Source organism: Populus alba, chromosome 17 (genome assembly GCF_005239225.2).
Source record: "Populus alba chromosome 17, ASM523922v2, whole genome shotgun sequence".
NCBI classification, from domain to species: domain Eukaryota; kingdom Viridiplantae; phylum Streptophyta; class Magnoliopsida; order Malpighiales; family Salicaceae; genus Populus; species Populus alba.
The window spans coordinates 10,110,467-10,126,550 of NC_133300.1; the positions used below are offsets into that span (position 1 = coordinate 10,110,467).

General features: G+C 33.7%; 1 long non-coding RNA gene and 1 pseudogene across 1 annotated transcript in view; one reads left to right on the forward strand and one right to left on the reverse strand.

Moving 5' to 3' along the window:
- The window catches only part of LOC118058288 (uncharacterized), an 82,374-nt gene that overhangs the window by 49,129 nt on the left and 17,161 nt on the right, over window positions 1–16,084 (forward strand). The gene's annotated exons all lie outside the window — the stretch shown is intronic.
- Window positions 21–131, reverse strand: LOC118058293 (small nucleolar RNA R71; annotated as a pseudogene).

Genomic DNA, 16,084 nt, shown 5'->3' on the forward strand with positions numbered 1-16,084 from the left:
TTTTTCCCTTCTCATAGAACAAACTCTTTCAAAAGACAAATCACCACTTTCACTCAAAAACCAGGAGAAACATTTTACAAGTGTTGGGATAGATATAAAGACTTGCTTAACACCTGTCCTCATCATGGTTTTGAAAGATGGAGATTGGTTTCACAATTTTATGAAGGGTTAACACCTAAAGATAGGCAAATGGTGGAATTGATGTGCAATGGAACTTTTGAAGATAAAGACCCTGATGAAGCAATGGAGTACCTAGACTTGTTAGCTGAAAATGCTCAAAATTGGGACACCACAGGCACGTGTGAGGCACCAGGTAAAACTCAACCTCATACATCTAATGGAGGCATGTACAACCTTAGGGAAGATCATGACCTCCAAGCCAAATTTACATCTTTAGCTAAAAAAGTTGAGGCACTAGAATTAAAAAAGAGTGGTCAGTTAAAATCTGTTCAAGAAATTGTGTGTCAAATTTGTGAAACTAATGAACACTCAACCAATGATTGTCCAACTTTGCCTTCTTTTAAGGAATGTCTCCATGAACAAGCCAATGCTTTAAATAGTTTTCAAAGGCCAAGTAATAACCCATACTCACAAACATACAACCCTGGTTGGAGAAATCACCCAAATTTCAGTTGGAAGAATGGTAACAATAATGCACAAACTTCACAGCCACCATTTCAAGCACACCATAATTTTCAAAAATTCTCATGGATATGCACCTCCTTATGTTCCCCCTCCTAGAAGAAATCTTGAGGAAACACTGCATACATTCATTGAAAAGCAAGAGACAATCAACACTCAAAATGCTCAAACCATGGCAGATCTAAAAGATACTCTTGCAAAGTTCACATCTGCTCTTAGTTTTCAGGAGAAAGGTAAGTTTCCATCTCAACCACAACAAAATCCCAAAGGGCAATACAATTCAAGTGCAAGTGGTTCCGGAAACCAACATATGGATCAAGTCAAATCAGTCACTACTCTCCGTAGTGGTAAGGTTATTGAAAAACCCACTCTTGAACCTTGTGAGAAAGATGAAGAGTCTATCTCTGAGGGTAAGGAAGGGGTTGAACCTGAACATTGCAAAGAAAAGGCTGATTCACCGCCAGCACTTCCATTTCCTCATGCCATGACCAAACAAAGGAAAGTCAATCATAATTCTGATATCTTTGAGACTTTCAAACAGGTAAAGATCAATATACCTTTGTTAGATGCTATTAAATAGGTACCGTCTTATGCTAAATTTTTGAAAGATCTGTGCACTGTGAAAAGAAAACTGAATGTGAAAAAGAAAGCCTTTTTAGCCGAACAAGTAAGTGCCATTCTTCAAAATGATAATGCTTTGAAATATAAAGACCCTGGTTGTCCTACAATTTCTTGCTTTATTGGAGAACATAAAATTGACAGAGCTTTACTTGATCTTGGAGCTAGTGTGAATTTACTTCCATATTCGGTTTTTCAAAAGTCTCAATCTAGGTGAGTTGAAACCTACTGCTGTAACTCTTTTACTTGCTGATAGATCTGTAAAAGTGCCTAGAGGAATAGTTGAAGATGTGTTAGTACAAGTTGATAAATTCATCTTTCCTGTGGATTTTATTGTGTTGGATACACAACCTGTTGAAGCATGCAATCCAATTCCTGTTATTTTAGGACGTCCATTTCTTGCAACCTCTAATGCATTAATTAATTGTAGGAATGGAGTGATGAAGTTATCTTTTGGAAACATGACATTGGAGATGAATGTTTTTAACATTTACAAGCAACCTGGAGATAATAATGATTTACAGGAAGTAGATTTTATTGAAAAATTAATCTATGATCAATTTGAAAATTCTTCCAGTGAAACTGAGTTTAATGAATCTGAAGATTTGCAAATGGTTTATTTTCAGGAAAAGTCAAAGGCAAATAGTTGGAGACCGAAAATTGAGGAATTGCCACCACGATCAATTAAGTCCATACCTTCAAGTGTTCAACCACCAAAACCCGATTTGAAGCCATTACCATTTAATCTCAAATACTCATTTTTGGGAGAAAATGAAACTTTTCCGGTAATAATTTCTTCCAAACTTAATGTTCATCAAGAAGGTAAGTTATTACAAACTCTGAAAATGCACAAAAATGCATTAGGATGGACCATAGCTGACATAAAAGGAATTAGCCCTTTGATTTGCACACACAAGATTTATTTGGAGGAAAATGCTAAACCATCTAGAGAAATGCAACGAAGGCTTAATCCTAATATGAAAGAAGTAGTGAAAAATGAAGTCATTAAGCTTCTAGATAATGGAATCATTTATCCTATTTCTGACAGCAAATGGGTAAGTCCTACCCAAGTTGTACCCAAAAAGTCTGGAGTTACTGTGATAACAAATGAGAAGAATGAGTTAATTCCAACTAGGACTATTACTGGTTGGCGCATGTGCATTGACTATAGGAAACTTAATTCAATGACTAGAAAAGATCATTTTCCTTTACCTTTCATGGATCAAATCCTAGAAAGAGTTGCAGGTCATGAATTTTATTGTTTCCTAGATGGCTATTCAGGTTACAATCAAATTGAAATTGCATTTGAAGATCAAGAGAAAACTACTTTCACATGTCCATTTGGTACGTTTGCATATCGAAGGATGCCTTTTGGATTATGTAATGCACCAGCCACGTTTCAAAGATGCATGCTTAGCATATTCAGTGATATGGTTGAACGTTTTCTTGAAATTTTTATGGATGACTTTTTTGTTTTTGGTGATTCATTTGATGATTGTTTAAATAACTTGGAAAAGGTTTTGAACAGGTGTGAAGAGAAGAATCTTGTGCTGAATTGGGAAAAATGTCATTTTATGGTAACAAATGGTATTGTTCTTGGTCACATTGTTTCATCAATAGGAATTGAGGTTGACAAATCTAAAATCGAGTTAATTGCCAACTTACCAGCACCAAAATCTATTAAAAATGTTAGATCATTCTTAGGACATGCTGGTTTTTATAGAAGGTTCATCAAAGATTTTAGTGTAATATCTAAGCCATTATGTAACCTTCTAACAAAGGATAATGTTTTTGAATGGACTGAACATTGTGAAGAAGCCTTTGTTAAACTTAAAAGCTTGCTTACTTCTGCTCCTGTTATTCAACCTCCTGATTGGTCATTACCTTTTGAAATAATGTGTGATGCTAGTGATTATGCCGTGGGTGCTGTTTTAGGACAAAGAAAAGACAAGAAACCTTATGTGATTTACTATGCAAGTAAAACTTTAAATAGTGCTCAAATGAATTACACTACCACTGAAAAGAAATTACTTGCAGTAGTATTTGCATGTGAAAAATTCAGATCTTATCTTGTTGGCTCACCTGTTATTGTTTTTAGCGATCATGTAGCGTTGAAATATCTTCTTTCTAAGAAGGATTCTAAGGCTAGATTGGTGCGGTGGATTTTGTTACTTCAAGAATTCGATATCACAATCAAGGATAAGAAAGGCACCGAAAATGTTGTCGCGGATCATTTGTCAAGATTGACAACTGATTCAAGATCTGACATCACACCAATTAATGACTACTTTCCTGATGAATCTTTACTTTCTATCTCTACAATGCCTTGGTTTGCTAATATTGTTAATTTTCTTGTTTCAGGACATTTGCCAGCTCATTGGAGTACTCAAGACAAAAGAAAGTTCTTGAACGAAGTGAAGAACTTTTATTGGGATGACCCTTACTTATTCAAATATTGTCCTGATCAAATATTTCGAAGATGCATTCCCGACAATGAGGTAAGTAGTGTTATTAAATTTTGTCATTCTGAGGCCTATGGGGGTCATTTCTCATCAAGAAAGACAACTGCAAAAATCTTACAATGTGGATTTTATTGGCCCACCATGTTTAAAGATACGCATGCATTCTGCAAAACTTGTGAAAACTGTCAAAAGTTAGGATCTATTTCAAAACGTCACATGATGCCTTTAAATACTATTCTTGTCATTGAAATCTTTGACTGTTGGGGTATAGATTTTATGGGTCCATTTCCTCCATCATTTGGTTTTGTTTACATATTAGTCGCAGTAGACTATGTTTCAAAATGGATAGAGGCAATTCCAAGTCGTAATAATGATCATAAAACAGTGATCAAGTTTTTAAGAGACAATATTTTGAGTCGATTTGGAATCCCTCGGGCCATGATAAGTGATGGTGGAACACATTTCTGTAACAAGTCATTTAAGTCTTTAATGAAGAAATATGGAATTACACACAAAGTTACCACCCCTTATCACCCCCAGACAAATGGACAAGTAGAACTTGCTAATAGGGAGATCAAACAAATCTTGGAGAAAACCGTTAACCCTAATAGGAAAGACTGGTCTTTAAGACTTAATGATGCACTTTGGGCTTATCGAACTGCTTATAAAAACATCATTAGGTATGTCACCTTATAGACTAGTTTATGGGAAACCTTGTCACTTGCCTGTGGAAATTGAACATAAAGCTTATTGGGCTATTAAAGCTTTCAATTCAAACCTTGATGATGCTAGTCAGCTGCGAAAATTACAAATAAATGAGCTTGAGGAAATAAGAAATGATGCATATGACAATTCAAAAATTCATAAAGCAAGAATCAAAGACTTTCATGACAAGAAAATACTGAGAAAAACATTTAATGTTGGTCAAAAAGTGTTGCTTTATAATTCTCGACTCCATTTATTTCCTGGAAAACTAAGATCAAGATGGAGCGGTCCTTTCATTGTGAAACATGTGTATCCATATGGGGCCTGTGATATTGAGAATCCAAAGAATGGCAATGTTTTCAAGGTAAATGGGCATCGTTTAAAAGTTTATTTTGACAATTTTTCAGTTGAAAATGACTATATTGAATTGAGTGATCCTGTATATAAAGATTGATTTTTTTTTCCTCACATTGTTTTGTGTTTTGGTATAACTTTTGTTTTTCTAGTCTCTCTTTCACCCCGGTCAAATGGCGGATAACGGTACTCCGTGACTTAAGTCGGTTCTTTCAGTTTCCGAAATTACTGATATTTGTATATATTTGTACAATTCTCTGCTCTTTCTCCCTTCTTTGAATCTTTTCCCCAATTCTCATTTGAAAATGGACACCACTCTTGAAAAGTTGAAAAGGTATTTTCCCGCTCTGCCTCTAAATGCAATTACAAAAATTTACCGTGCTAGGTGTGCAAGATTGAGGTTGTTAATGAATCATGGAATTCCTGAAGATATTCGCTGGCTAATTGAAGCAAAGGTACGATTATCAGGTGAGTCCTCTAATTCTTTCATTTCACACATGCCTGGAACAGGTACAAGCACTTTTGCAAAGAAACGTCGTGCAAAACGACTGAAAGTCTGTCACAGATGTGCCAGATGGACTTGTAATGTGACATGTCGTTCTTTAGGAATGGTATCTGTAAACCGTGAAGATAAGATACAATTCATTAAGGATAGACTGAGTAAGGGGTCTTTAGATAATCTTTTGTTGACCCTTGAGACGCATCCTAGTGGAGATGTGCATCGTGTAATTCATGATTTATGGCCACAATTCCATAAAGGAACATGATCGACTTAGTCTTGGGAATCTGACTAAAAAAGACCCTGTTTGCCAGTTTTTAAGAAAACTGGATGGGAAGCCTATCCCCGACCCATAGAGGGCGTTTAAGCCGTTCTTGAACGTAAAACCAAGGGAAGATGTGAGCCACAATCACAACTACCTGTACATACATGATTTGTCAACATAAATAAATAACTAAATAAAGAGCGAGAGAGAGAGAGTGTGAGACAACAGCTGGCCTACATATAGGTGGTATGATTGCATTTTCAAATTCTCATCTATAAATTCTTCTTTTCCTACCCTTCATTTCTACTCAACCCATACATTCATCAAATATAGAAGTGTGTAGACATGGCAGGTTCCTCAAGTCATCCCATCAGAAATATTTGTGTTTTCGGTGGATCCAGTCCTGGGAAAGAAAAAGAGTTTTTAGAATCAGCAAATCATCTTGGTCGGGTACTAGCTGAGAGAAAGATTCATTTAGTTTATGGGGGAGGTAGCCTTGGGTTAATGGGAGGTGTGTCAATGGCTGCATTAATGGGAGGCAGTCAAGTTTTGGGGGTTGTCCCCAAAGCTTTAGCACAAGGGGACCTCATTGGAAAAACAATTGGAGAGGAAGTACGGGTCCCCACAATGTCTGATCGGATGAATACAATGTTTAACCATGCTGACGCCTTCATTGCCTTACCAGGTGGTCTGGGCACATTGGAAGAGATCTTTCATATTTCCTCTTGGGCCCAACTGCACATTCACCATAAACCCATAGGTTTATTAAATGTTAATGGTTTTTATGATAAGTTACTGTCTTTCCTTGATCATGCTATGGAACAAGAATTTCTAACATCTTCGGCACGACAAATCATAATCTCTGCTGCTACTGCTGAACAATTGATTGACCAACTACAATCTTTCATCCCTGTAATTGATCCCTCCATGAGTCGCCTAAATTGGTCAACTACGGAAAGCCGTAAAAAGCTTAAATTGGATTTGAGCCTTAGTTTTGTAAAAACTTTGTGTCTTTTGTTTTTTATTATTATGTTTTGTTATTTCTTATATTTGTTTAAGTGTGTTTCAGGTTTGTCAGTGTTTGCTGTTTCAGGTGATGTCTTCTATACTCTTTCTTTCTGCCTTAGCACATTGAGGACAATGTCTCGTTTTGGTTGGGGGGAGAGGGTAGTTGATATATTAAAAAAAAAAAAAAATTATTAACTAACTGTGTTTTCTATTATTAAAACAATTTGACAACATTGTTATTAGGATAGCAGAGTATAGAGTCAGTTTTATTACCTCTTGAGACACATCTTAGTAAGTATCTTTATTAGGATGGTAGAGTAAGGAGGAAATTTTATTGACTCTAGAGACGCATCTTAATAAGTATCATTACCAAGGTCTATCATAATACTTCTTGAAATATTCAGGTTTACAAACTCTCACATTGTTATCACTTAATTCTGCTTATATACTCATTTAATAAGTATTCTTAAACCTTCATTTTCACACACACACACACTTTAACATATGATTGTGGGTTGCATATTGGATTTTTACATTATTCATGTTCTTTTGTTAAAGGTAACAACTAAAGGAAAGGGATAGTATATAATAAAAACAAAAAAAAAAAAACAAACAAATTGAATTAAAAAAAAAAAAAAAAAGTAGATAAGTTTGGTTTCGTAGCCTCCTTGATTTAAGCAATTAAGCCCGAAGGGGTGTTTTAACACCTAGTACCCTAAAGTCAACTGACTTGGGAGCTATTGGCCCAGTGCTTGTTATATGGGTTGAGGAGAAAGCTTAAGGGAATCAAACATTGCACTATCTACATATCAGTATCTACAACCCGAGTTACTAAGCTCGTAGGGGTGTCTCAACACCTGATGCCCTAAGACCAACTGGTCTGGGAGTCATTAAGCTTAAAGCTCGCTATATGGGTTAATGATGCATTGTGTTTTAAGTTATATGTATATATATATATATATATATATATATATATATATATATATATATATATATATATAAAAGTATTAATCCCAACCCAAGGCAGTTAACCTTAGAAAAACATTAGAACATAATATTGTTTTCTTCCAATAAAAGCCCCATAATTTATGTTTTCATACATTGAGCACATAAAAGAAGGTTTATTAATATCTTGTTTAAAAAGTATAAAGCAGATATATAAATTTAATGAGAGTTTGTTTATCTGGATAGATTAATGGAAGTTGAATGATGAATGCCTTGCTTTGTGGAACTTGCAAATTGTTTTTCTATTTTAACGCTTTGATTACTAGGGACTAGTAATAAGCTGGTTGGGGGGTGTGATTAGTACTTAAAAGTGCATTCTCATTAAGGTTTTATATCATCGTATTGCACTAAAGTATCATTAAATTCCCTAACTACAACATGTTTTATAATAACAAGTCTGATAATATAATATATCTTTAATTTATGGTAAATGTTTATTTTGAATGCAGGTATATCTCACAATTCAAAGGATTTATTGATGTGATTAACTATTGAAAGTGAAGAGACAAAAAGAGGACTAGGCTAAGAGAAGAGATGCTGGTTCAATTCCAAACTCGAACACCATTCGGTTATTGGATCATAACTGGAGTTGTAGAACTCGGATTTAGGTCTACTTTATATGAATCGAAAAGCTAAGACATAGACCTACAACTTTCATGAAGAGTCCAAGACTCAAATCTGCCATTTTCAAGTTCAAATCTTAGGAACAACGGAGAAGTCGGAACCTGTCCTGCAGCTCGGACACTGTTCGGTTTTCAGCTCATATCTTGAGTTCTAGAAGTCCAAATGATCTCTGGTTTTTTTTGTTGGAAAGCTAAGACAATTGCCCACAGCTTTAATGGAACAAAGGGCTCTAATTATGATGTTAGCAATGACGTTTTGACCAGCCAACAATATCAATAACCAGCCAATAATGTCAAGAACCAGCAGCCAACATTGTCAAAAACCAGCCACCAAATCAATGGTTGGCCACCAACTAAATAGTTTGTCAACCAATCAATAGTTCTAATTTTTAGCCTATAAAAGGAGGCATTTGCCATGTATTTATATATTATTTTTCAGATCAAAATCATCTTCTTGCTTTCTCTCTTTGTAATGTTCAACTTTTCTTTCATGCTATATTAATATCTTGTTTATGCTTTTTTTCATTTCCTTTCCTATACTTAGTTAACTTATATCATGTTTATGTTCTTATATTGTTTATTTATGTTTTTCTTCTTCATTATGTTTAGCTAAGTTAATTATGTCAAGGTGAAAAGGTTTCACTAGTGGTGTTAGAATAGATATAATATAAACTTAACATGGACTTTAATGTTTATATCCAAGAAAGATTGTTATTAACATGTTTTATCTTTTTATCTTACTAATTCTTAATACCTTGCTTAATGTTTAATCTAGATTTGTGTTGTATAACACTTGGTACATCAAATGCTTGATCCTTCATAGTTTTCGGCCGACATCATTATTATGATAGGAACTTGATTTGTTGTTAACATAAACTAGCAACATGAATGCCTGATGATATTTATAAGTATGGTGTTACTTAGATAAGATAATTAATATGATCATGTTAATAATTTATAATGAGCTAATAATGATAAATCATCCGATTGGAACCTCCTTTGTGTGTGGTTTCCAGTTGAGTAATAAAAAGAGTTTATATTATATTTATTTGAAATACCATTAGTGAATCCTCTAACCTTGACATTTGTTTTTATTATTGTTTAATCCTTACATCAACCTTACCTCTCAAAGCTCTCTTTATTATTACTACTACTATTATTATTATTTACATTCTTGTTATATTATATGTACGTTAAGTATGCTCTGTGTTTGATCAAGGATCCTGACATTGTTGGTCTTGCCTTGTTCATTCGCATCAGAAATCTGTTTATATTATATAATATATCTCTTTAATATTTTCATAAACTCAGTATATAGGCTGGAAACCTGTGACCCGATCTTTTAGATCATTCTCAGGTATAACAACGCCACGTACTGAGTATTATTATTATTACTCTTAGTATTACTATTATTATTGTTGTTATTGTTGTTGTTGTTATCGTGTTGTTATTTATAATTTATACAATTAACCTCCCTGTGGTTCGACCCCGGTCTTGCCGGGTTATTTATTACTTCGACACTCCTGCACTTGGGAGAAGACATCAATCCTTTGGTCGTGTCAAAAGTCATTGATGTTATTCCTAAAAATGCTAGCATTACAGGCCTTAAATGTCTTACAATCAAGATTTGTAAGAGCTAAGTATAACATCTGCCCTTACTAGTCTTATTTGTTATGATGTAGTTTAAAGCTTTAAATGGTTTTTGAAATAACTAATAATATGGAATTAACAACTTGAGTTTCAAAAAAAAAAAAAAGGCATTGTTTGTTTCAAAGCTAAGAATAAGTCCAAACAAAAAATGTTTAAAGTAAGTATCTTTATGCACTTCAAGTTTGAGTGTGTATAAAATCTTGGTTTCCATTGTGACCAAGGCCATCCCTTAGCTTTATCTCTAATGTCAGCCTTCAACTTAGGCTTCCAAGCCTAATTGAACTTCTTAAACTTCTAGGAGATGTGGAGTTTCATCACTTGGATATATGTATAGTTTCAGTATAGTTACTTTGGAAATTCTAGCACGGCTTGATATTTCTCTATTATATGAGTTAGGTCTATGTAAAGTACCACAAATTCATTTTCCAATACAAAACCATGGTTTTGATAGCATCATCTTGTACAAGGACCCTTAACAGATTAGCTAAACTCCTATAACATTCACTAAATAAAGTTTGGTCTTTCATGCTTAACCTCTCAAAACAGCCCTTAACTTGGTGACTTCTTTGGTCTTCCTAGTAACGTTAAGTGTTGAAGTTAATGCATTTTCCAAGTTTAGACAATTCTCCTCATGATGTTGTCGTATCTCATATTCAACTAGGAGATCCATAATTGGCATTTTTGTGATGGTAGTCTTGTTAGAAGTTGTCATTATCCTGTTTGAAAACATCAAGAATGGTCTTTGTCAACTTTAACACTACAGAAAAGAAGAAAACAAAAACATAGTTGTATGCCCCTATGTCCTAAAGGTAACCAAAGGATAGGTTCTAGTTTCATCTATTTGTGAATGGGTAATCTAGCTAATCTAACTTCTTCATCAATAATAGGCTCTTATTGTGTGCTTAAGTTCAACTATAATAAGTTACTTAAAACTCTACTTAGGCTACCAAGTTTCCCTTTGTAGTCCCATATATGAGAGCAAATTTCTCATTTAGTTGAGAATTGGTTGTGTGAGCTTTGAGACCCTATAATATCACCTTCCTCTTTTTAATCTTAGGAAAAGGGTTCATCCTTACCTAAAAGTTCAAAAACAACTAAGTGAACTACATGAAGGTTTTTTTAATTATAAATACCACTTATTATTCACTCCATGTGAACCATCTTACATCTTACAACACTTGATGTTTACAAATTCGCTTATCTAAAAGATTTCATTATTTTCGTAATCTTCTCAAAGTTTTAAGCTTTTCTTATATCAAATCATAATTTCACTTTTTTGAGCTTAAACAAATCATAGCTTAAACAATCCCTCTCTTATGGATGTAAGGATTCATCCTTTGGATGGAATTGCTCTTAGTTATATTTTATGGTTTTAGTTGCCTTGGCTAGTAAGATTGTACGGGGATATCCTAAATATGGTTCTAGCTATTATGTTTAAGTAGGATGATTAGCCTATTGGTTTTAAAAATATCCTTCATCGCTTAGGAAAATGAACCTTAAAAGTTCATCTCAAGGCCTGTAAGGTGCAAAAAGTATAGACTAGGAGAATCTACATTGGTTAATAATACCTTGTAAAATTTTAGTGAGAGTCTAAGATTTTATGATTGCTAGCTTGGGGCAGAACACTTAAATTTCTCGAGGATAGACGACAACCATCCTTGAATGACGACAACCAACAAAAATCACCTAAGAGAAAGAAAGAAAAATTATAAAATCATTTAAGGAAAATTGAAGCATAATTCTTATAATATACAAACGAATATATCTATACATATAAAATCAATCACATATTACAAATTATTCAACACAAATAAATTAATTAGGACAAATGCAACATATACACTTATAAAACAATTACACATTGCAAACTCATCTAAGCAAGTGAATTAATGCATTGACGTTCTAATTTGACCTTTGGGAGTGGATGGACAAAAGATGTTGGAATGAAAGGAGGCAAGGGCAGCTCATAGTGGTCACTCATAAAAGTAAGACTTGAGTTCTGAGATGATGACACGTGGTGGTCACTCATTGTGATTAGATTTATACAAAACAACAACAAAAACGATGAAAACAATTATGAGATCCTTGAATAAAAAGGGGTTTCAAATCATGGCTACTGTTGGGTGTATTTAGGGCCTTTTATGGGTGTATTGTTTGATCCAGGTTGAAGGGCAAGATTTTTTAGGATGGTTCAATCGGATTCAAGGGATAAGGCAAATGATTTTGGTGGGTTTATTACGTTTGGTCTATTGGATTTATGGTTGTGATAGTATGGTGGATGAGATGAAAAAGCAAGATGTCGATTTGAGTTTGTGGGGTTGATTTGGTGGCATTGCTAGAGATGCATCTGATTGGAAGTGGTAGGGGTTGTTGCTACTGACATGGTGGTCGATTTTGGTCGGAATTTGGCAATGCTACTGACATGTTGTTTCTATTTTTTGTTAGGTGGTAGGGTTGTCGGCAATTAGTCTTTATTTCTTTGCTTTTGCTTTTTTCTTTTTCTAGGGTTAAGTTTCTATGTGTTTTTTTTTTTGTCTTTATTTATATTGTCTTGCTTGTCTAAAAAAAAAAAAAAGCCCAAACTCAAAATGATACTAAACTTTTATATTATTTCCTTGAACTAGGAACTCTATAATTTTATTTTTTTTCTTGATTCTTTAGTTCACAATCATCGTAGTCCTCTTTTTTCTTTATTGCCTCTAATTTCATTCCCTAAATTTTATTTTCATTATTATCTATTATTATTTTATTTTATTTTTCAATCTTGCCATCCAAAATAAAATAAAGTAAAAGTGCAGAAAGTTATTAAATGATGGAAATTGACTAGATTTTATCGAAAATATATAATATTTTTAATATTTATATATTTTTTAAAATTCATGGAAAAACATTTTGGACAACCTTAGCAGTGTCAGGAAAATGCCATTATTCATTTATGCTTTGCCGATGACCTTATGATTTTATGTCGAGCAAATATGGATTTGGTAGGGATTGTGAGGAAGGTCTTAGATGATTTTGCTAGGTTGTCTCGGTTGGTCACAAATCTAGCAAAAAGCCAAGCTTTCTTATTAGGTGTTGATGATGAACTTGGACCTTCTTTGCAGATTCTTTTGGTTTTTAAGTCGGGTTATTTGTCGTTGATGTATCCGAGAGTCTCTTTGATCTCTACTGGACTAAACATAATGATTGCATGTCTTTGGTTGAGCGAATTCTCTCAATGATTAAGTTATGGACTTCAACTTCTCTTACTTATATTGAACATCTTTAACTGATCAAATTTGTTCTCTTTTCGATCCAAGTATAGTGGTATTTTATGTTTATTCTACCTTGTTCTATTATAATGAGAATTGAGAGCATTTTAGTTGTCTTTCTCTAGAAGGGTTATTCTCTTTTTTTATTCTAGGGCTAAGGTAGCTTAGATTTCTGTATGTTATTGTTTTAAGGAGGGTGATCCTTGGCTTTAAGCTAGTGTCAACATGATTTTAGGGTTGACCAAGTTACACGCTGACTTTGCTTCGGGTTAAAGGAGAATGCTAGATGGGATCTTAGGTTAACCCAATCAAAAGGGCAGGTAGCCCATGAAAATAGACCGATTTGACTATGTGGGCAGGTCATTAAAATCATTAACTTGGTTCTTTGTCATAAAACTCACCATTACACATGGTTGACACTAGCTTTTCAAAATTTGCGGTAAGAGAGTCGTAGAAGAAACTCACTAACCTCCACATCTCAAAACCATGGTGGGGGGCATGCATTTAACAAGTCTTTGAACCTTTCCCAAGCTTGGTGAAATGACTCATTTGGACTACAAGAAAAATTCATCATTTGACGTTGTAAGGCTACCGTCCTATGAGTGGGGAAGTATTTTTTCAAAAATTCAGCTTGCATTTCTCTCCATGTACCTATAGACCTAGGACGTAAGGAGTTTAGCCAAAGCTTGGCTTTATCCTTTAGAGAGAATGGGAACAATTTAAGCCGAATGGTTTCCTCGGTGCATGTTCTATCAATAAAAGTATTACATACCTCTTCAAAGTCTTTAATATGTATGTATGGATTTTCAGAATCCATACCGTGAAATGTAGGAAGAAGTTGAATCATGTCCGGTTTCAAATTGAAAGCTTGTTGGTTAAGAGGCAAGATAATACACAAAGGTGTACTTTGTCTAGCCGGGTGAAGATACTCTCTAAGAGTTCAAAAATTAGGTTGATCATTGAATTGTGGAGGTCCATTACCTTGAACACTCCCTTCACCCTCTACATCTTCAACATTAGCCATGATAAAAATAATAATAATATAACAATTATATGAATATGAAAGGAAAGGGAAAAAAAATTGCAAATAAAAGTAAATAAGACGTAAAAGATAAAGTAATAGCTCAAAAATAAAAATACAACAAATTAAGAAATGCACTCTCCAACTAATAAGCAATATTAACAACAATAAACATTAAAAGATAATTATAACAAGCATGAATAAAAAGGCGGTAATACCGGCCAAGCACTTCAAACAATAAATATAAGAGAAATAATAACAACAAAATAAAATAAAATAAAATAAACAAGAGGTGGTAATACCAGCCAAGCACTTCAGACAATAAATATAAAAGAAATAATAACAACAAAATAAAATAAACAAGAGGTGGTAAAACCAGCCTTACAATAAATATTAGAAACTAATTAGAATAGACAATAAAAGAAAAATGGTTGAACCAACCAAAATCCAACGATTAATAGTCCAGTCCACAGTCCAATATCTGAAAACTTGAGGTCAATTTTATTTTTTAGGCGGTACAACCAGCCATTTGATTTTTTATTTATATGATTTTTTTTTGTTTTTGTTACCTTTGCTTGCTAGCTCCCCGGCAACGACGCCAAAATTGCTTGGTCGCTTTTTATGATCGGCTTGTTTTAACTCGCAAGTGCACGAGTGTGCAATGTAGCAATTAACTTGGTAAGATCGAGGTCATATCCACAGAGAGCTAGATCTGGAAATTAAGCTAGGTAACAAAAAAAAACTCAAGTGAAATTAAATTAACAATAACTTGGTTGAAAATAATTGATGGATTTGTTTTCAAAGATGAAAAAGTGTAAATAGATTTTAAATGACAAGAAAAAGTAAGTCTTGGTCCAAATCAATTTTAATGGTGATGTGTTGGTGATTTCTTCAACATATATAAGATAACTCAACCTAATATCAACGATGGTGATATTAGATCGGAAGATATTACAATAAAGTTTAAAAAGATGAAGATTGATTATTACTTAAGAATGAACAAGTACTTTCATATTAAGTAAGACATTGAATCAAGCAATCTCTATACCAAAACTAAGGTTTGTGCATCAAAATTCAAGATTATAACATTACCTAAATGATTTCTAAAATTTCTTTGCAATAATAAAACATTCATGAAGAAAATAGAAGATAAACATTAAGATTCATTCATATCTTAAAGAACTCACCTCAATCACCATCATCCTTGATTTGAATCCAAGAAAGAGATTAGCGAACCATGATTATATATAAGAACACTTTAATAAACATGAAATAACTTGAATCAAACTGAAATAAAAAGTCTTACAAACTAAAGAACCGAAATCTACAAAGAAGAACACAACACAATTTCAGTAAAAATTCGGACACAAATCTGACTCTAACTTTGGACAGAAATACGACCCTATTAGAAGCCTCATTTGGAGATGGCTATTAGAGACATATTTATAGGAAATTCTGTTATCTTTCCAGATAATTAAAGAACAGATCATTTAGACATCTGAGTCAAAAGTTATGGGCAAAACACTGAAAGTTGTTCTGGAAAATCAAATCAGGCCAGCTTGGAGAACACTTTGGTGCACGTTTTTATTCCTCCTTTATGAGCTGTCTCTTTCTTCTTTTTGACCCAAAATAATGTCACAATGTCCCCTCCAGCTTTCCATCCATGTGCTTGCTCTGTTGGATCAATGAATTGCCCAAAATAAATCAAATGTTATTTGTTGTGTGGACATGTAAGATCATGGATTGTGCTTGGGCTGATTTGGAGGCTGATTTGGGGCTGAATTTAAGCATCAAATAAGTATACAAATGTACCTATTATTTGGGCTAAGATTGACATTGAAACCTTGAGTGTTTGATGGTTGAAGTTTGCACACAACATAAGGCAAGTTTGGGCTTAAAATAGATCATATGATATTCTTTTCTAGAATTGGAATAAAATTGATTTTTTGGGCAAATTTGGAGCACTTATTTGAACCAAGAT